We start from the raw sequence: 6,000 nt of genomic DNA, 5'->3' as shown, positions 1-6,000 counted from the left end.
TCGGCAAAATCTGAAAAGTTTACAAGGCTTTTGACTTTTTCGGCAAAATTTGAAAAGTTCACAAGACTATAGCCTTGTGACTTTTTCGGCAAAATCTTAAAAGTTTACAAGGCTATAGCCTTGTGACTTTTTCGGCAAAATTTGAAAAGTTCACAAGGCTATAGCCTTGTGAACTTTTTCGGCAAAATCTGAAAAGTTCACAAGCCTTGTAAACTTTCAGATTTTGTGACTTTTTTCGGCAAAATCTGAAAAGTTTACAAGGCTTTTGACTTTTTCGGCAAAATTTGAAAAGTTCACAAGACTATAGCCTTGTGACTTTTTCGGCAAAATCTGAAAAGTTTACAAGGCTATAGCCTTGTGACTTTTTCGGCAAAATTTGAAAAGTTCACAAGACTATAGCCTTGTGACTTTTTCGGCAAAATTTGAAAAGTTCACAAGGCTATAGCCTTGTGAACTTTTTCGGCAAAATCTGAAAAGTTCACAAGGCTATAGCCTTGTAAACTTTCAGATTTTGTGACTTTTTTCGGCAAAATCTGAAAAGTTTACAAGGCTTTTGACTTTTTCGGCAAAATTTGAAAAGTTCACAAGACTATAGCCTTGTGACTTTTTCGGCAAAATCTGAAAAGTTTACAAGGCTATAGCCTTGTGACTTTTTCGGCAAAATTTGAAAAGTTTTTAAGGCTATAGCCTTGTGACTTTTTCGGCAAAATTTGAAAAGTTCACAAGACTATAGCCTTGTGACTTTTTCGGCAAAGTTTGAAAAGTTCACAAGACTATAGCCTTGTGACTTTTTCGGCAAAATCTGAAAAGTTCACAAGGCTATAGCCTTGTGACTTTTTTGGCAAAATTTGAAAAGTTGTTAAGGCTATAGCCTTGTGACCTTTTCGGCAAAATTTGAAAAGTTTACAAGGCTATAGCCTTGTGACTTTTTCGGCAAAATTTGAAAAGTTCACTATAGCCTTGTGACTTTTTCGGCAAAGTTTGAAAAGTTCACAAGACTATAGCCTTGTGACTTTTTCGGCAAAATTTGAAAAGTTCACAAGGCTATAGCCTTGTGACTTTTTCGGCAAAATCTGAAAAGTTAACAAGGCTATAGCCTTGTGACTTTTTCGGCAAAATCTGAAAGTTTACAAGGCTATAGCCTTGTGACTTTTTCGGCAAAATTTGAAAAGTTCACAAGGCAAAATTTGTGACCTTTTCGGCAAATTTGAAAAGTTGACAAGGCTATAGCCTTGTGACTTTTTCGGCAAAATTTGAAAAGTTCACAAGGCTATAGCCTTGTGACTTTTTCGGCAAAATTTGAAAAGTTGACAAGGCTATAGCCTTGTGACTTTTTCGGCAAAATTTGAAAAGTTCACAAGGCAAAATTTGTGACCTTTTCGGCAAATTTGAAAAGTTGACAAGGCTATAGCCTTGTGACTTTTTCGGCAAAATTTGAAAAGTTCACAAGACTATAAGCCTTGTGACTTTTTCGGCAAAATTTGAAAAGTTCACAAGGCTTTTGACTTTTTCGGCAAAATTTAAAAAGTTCACAAGACTATAGCCTTGTGACTTTTTCGGCAAAATCTGAAAAGTTTACAAGGCTATAGCCTTGTGACTTTTTCGGCAAAATTTGAAAAGTTGACAAGGCTATAGCCTTGTGACTTTTTCGGCAAAATTTGAAAAGTTCACAAGGCTATAGCCTTGTGACTTTTTCGGCAAAATTTGAAAAGTTCACAAGGCAAAATTTGTGACTTTTTCGGCAAAATCTGAAAGTTTACAAGGCTATAGCCTTGTGACTTTTTCGGCAAAATTTGAAAAGTTCACAAGACTATAGCCTTGTGACTTTTTCGGCAAAGTTTGAAAAGTTCACAAGACTATAGCCTTGTGACTTTTTCGGCAAAATCTGAAAAGTTCACAAGGCTATAGCCTTGTGACTTTTTCGGCAAAATTTGAAAAGTTGTTAAGGCTATAGCCTTGTGACCTTTTCGGCAAAATTTGAAAAGTTTACAAGGCTATAGCCTTGTGACTTTTTCGGCAAAATTTGAAAAGTTCACAAGACTATAGCCTTGTGACTTTTTCGGCAAAGTTTGAAAAGTTCACAAGACTATAGCCTTGTGACTTTTTCGGCAAAATTTGAAAAGTTCACAAGACTATAGCCTTGTGACTTTTTCGGCAAAATCTGAAAAGTTCACAAGGCAAAATTTGTGACCTTTTCGGCAAATTTGAAAAGTTGACAAGGCTATAGCCTTGTGACCTTTTCGGCAAAACTTTTCCGGCAAAATCTGAAAAGTTCACAAGGCCTTGTGACTTTTTCGGCAAAATCTGAAAAGTTTACAAGGCTATAGCCTTGTGACTTTTTCGGCAAAATCTGAAAGTTTACAAGGCCTTGTGACTTTTTCGGCAAAATTTGAAAAGTTCACAAGACTATATAGCCTTGTGACTTTCTCGGCAAAATCTGAAAAGTTCACAAGGCTATAGCCTTGTGACTTTTTCGGCAAAATTTGAAAAGTTTACTTTTTTGGCAAAATTTGAAAAGTTGACAAGGCAAAATTTGTGACCTTTTCGGCAAATTTGAAAAGTTGACAAGACTATAGCCTTGTGACCTTTTCGGCAAAATTTGAAAAGTTTACTTTTTTGGCAAAATTTGAAAAGTTGACAAGGCAAAATTTGTGACCTTTTCGGCAAATTTGAAAAGTTGACAAGGCTATAGCCTTGTGACCTTTTCGGCAAAATTTGAAAAGTTCGCAAGACTATAGCCTTGTGACTTTTTCGGCAAAATTTGAAAAGTTCACAAGGCAAAATTTGTGACCTTTTCGGCAAATTTGAAAAGTTGACAAGACTATAGCCTTGTGACTTTTTCGGCAAAATTTGAAAAGTTCACAAGACTATAGCCTTGTGACTTTTTCGGCAAAATTTGAAAAGTTCACAAGGCTATAGCCTTGTGAACTTTTTCGGCAAAATCTGAAAAGTTCACAAGGCCTTGTGACTTTTTCGGCAAAATTTGAAAAGTTCACAAGGCAAAATTTGTCTTGTGACTTTTTCGGCAAAATTTGAAAGGTTGACAAGGCTATAGCCTTGTGACTTTTTTCGGCAAAATCTGAAAGGTTGACAAGGCTATAGCCTTGTGACTTTTTCGGCAAAATCTGAAAGTTTACAAGGCCTTGTGACTTTTTCGGCAAAATTTGAAAAGTTCACAAGACTATAGCCTTGTGACTTTTTCAGCAAAGTTTGAAAAGTTCACAAGACTACAGCCTTGTGACTTTTTCGGCAAAATTTGAAAAATTCACAAGACTATAGCCTTGTGACTTTTTCGGCAAAGTTTGAAAAGTTCACAAGACTATAGCCTTGTGACTTTTTCGGCAAAATCTGAAAAGTTCACAAGGCTATAGCCTTGTGACTTTTTCGGCAAAATTTGAAAAGTTGTTAAGGCTATAGCCTTGTGACCTTTTCGGCAAAATTTGAAAAGTTTACAAGGCTATAGCCTTGTGACTTTTTCGGCAAAATTTGAAAAGTTCACAAGACTATAGCCTTGTGACTTTTTCGGCAAAGTTTGAAAAGTTCACAAGACTATAGCCTTGTGACTTTTTCGGCAAAATTTGAAAAGTTCACAAGACTATAGCCTTGTGACTTTTTCGGCAAAATCTGAAAAGTTCACAAGGCAAAATTTGTGACCTTTTCGGCAAATTTGAAAAGTTGACAAGGCTATAGCCTTGTGACCTTTTCGGCAAAACTTTTCCGGCAAAATCTGAAAAGTTCACAAGGCCTTGTGACTTTTTCGGCAAAATCTGAAAAGTTTACAAGGCTATAGCCTTGTGACTTTTTCGGCAAAGTTTGAAAAGTTCACAAGACTATAGCCTTGTGACTTTTTCGGCAAAATTTGAAAAGTTCACAAGACTATAGCCTTGTGACTTTTTCGGCAAAATCTGAAAAGTTCACAAGGCAAAATTTGTGACCTTTTCGGCAAATTTGAAAAGTTGACAAGGCTATAGCCTTGTGACCTTTTCGGCAAAACTTTTCCGGCAAAATCTGAAAAGTTCACAAGGCCTTGTGACTTTTTCGGCAAGATCTGAAAAGTTTACAAGGCTATAGCCTTGTGACTTTTTCGGCAAAATCTGAAAGTTTACAAGGCCTTGTGACTTTTTCGGCAAAATTTGAAAAGTTCACAAGACTATAGCCTTGTGACTTTCTCGGCAAAATCTGAAAAGTTCACAAGGCTATAGCCTTGTGACTTTTTCGGCAAAATTTGAAAAGTTTACTTTTTTGGCAAAATTTGAAAAGTTGACAAGGCAAAATTTGTGACCTTTTCGGCAAATTTGAAAAGTTGACAAGGCTATAGCCTTGTGACTTTTTCGGCAAAATTTGAAAAGTTCACAAGGCAAAATGTGTGACCTTTTCGGCAAATTTGAAAAGTTGACAAGACTATAGCCTTGTGACCTTTTCGGCAAAATTTGAAAAGTTTACTTTTTTGGCAAAATTTGAAAAGTTGACAAGGCAAAATTTGTGACCTTTTCGGCAAATTTGAAAAGTTGACAAGGCTATAGCCTTGTGACCTTTTCGGCAAAATTTGAAAAGTTCGCAACAAGCCTTGTGACTTTTTCGGCAAAATTTGAAAAGTTCACAAGGCAAAATTTGTGACCTTTTCGGCAAATTTGAAAAGTTGACAAGACTATAGCCTTGTGACTTTTTCGGCAAAATTTGAAAAGTTCACAAGACTATAGCCTTGTGACTTTTTCGGCAAAATTTGAAAAGTTCACAAGGCTATAGCCTTGTGAACTTTTTCGGCAAAATCTGAAAAGTTCACAAGGCTATAGCCTTGTGACTTTTTCGTCAAAATTTGAAAAGTTCACAAGACTATAGCCTTGTGACTTTCTCGGCAAAATCTGAAAAGTTCACAAGGCTATAGCCTTGTGACTTTTTCGGCAAAATTTGAAAGGTTGACAAGGCTATAGCCTTGTGACTTTTTTCGGCAAAATCTGAAAGGTTGACAAGGCTATAGCCTTGTGACTTTTTCGGCAAAATCTGAAAGTTTACAAGGCCTTGTGACTTTTTCGGCAAAATTTGAAAAGTTCACAAGACTATAGCCTTGTGACTTTTTCAGCAAAGTTTGAAAAGTTCACAAGACTACAGCCTTGTGACTTTTTCGGCAAAATTTGAAAAATTCACAAGGCTATAGCCTTGTGACTTTTTCGGCAAAATTTGAAAAGTTGTTAAGGCTATAGCCTTGTGACCTTTTCGGCAAAATTTGAAAAGTTTACAAGGCTATAGCCTTGTGACTTTTTCGGCAAAATTTGAAAAGTTCACAAGACTATAGCCTTGTGACTTTTTCGGCAAAGTTTGAAAAGTTCACAAGACTATAGCCTTGTGACTTTTTCGGCAAAATTTGAAAAGTTCACAAGACTATAGCCTTGTGACTTTTTCGGCAAAATCTGAAAAGTTCACAAGGCAAAATTTGTGACCTTTTCGGCAAATTTGAAAAGTTGACAAGGCTATAGCCTTGTGACCTTTTCGGCAAAACTTTTCCGGCAAAATCTGAAAAGTTCACAAGGCCTTGTGACTTTTTCGGCAAAATCTGAAAAGTTTACAAGGCTATAGCCTTGTGACTTTTTCGGCAAAGTTTGAAAAGTTCACAAGACTATAGCCTTGTGACTTTTTCGGCAAAATTTGAAAAGTTCACAAGACTATAGCCTTGTGACTTTTTCGGCAAAATCTGAAAAGTTCACAAGGCAAAATTTGTGACCTTTTCGGCAAATTTGAAAAGTTGACAAGGCTATAGCCTTGTGACCTTTTCGGCAAAACTTTTCCGGCAAAATCTGAAAAGTTCACAAGGCCTTGTGACTTTTTCGGCAAGATCTGAAAAGTTTACAAGGCTATAGCCTTGTGACTTTTTCGGCAAAATCTGAAAGTTTACAAGGCCTTGTGACTTTTTCGGCAAAATTTGAAAAGTTCACAAGACTATAGCCTTGTGACTTTCTCGGCAAAATCTGAAAAGTTCACAAGGCTATAGCCTTGTGACTTTTT

The sequence above is a fragment of the Asterias amurensis genome, chromosome 15 (genome assembly GCF_032118995.1).
Source record: "Asterias amurensis chromosome 15, ASM3211899v1".
In the NCBI taxonomy this organism is placed as follows: Eukaryota; Metazoa; Echinodermata; class Asteroidea; order Forcipulatida; family Asteriidae; genus Asterias; species Asterias amurensis.
The sequence above is the reverse complement of the archived record's forward strand: the minus strand, read 5'-3'. Positions refer to the sequence as shown.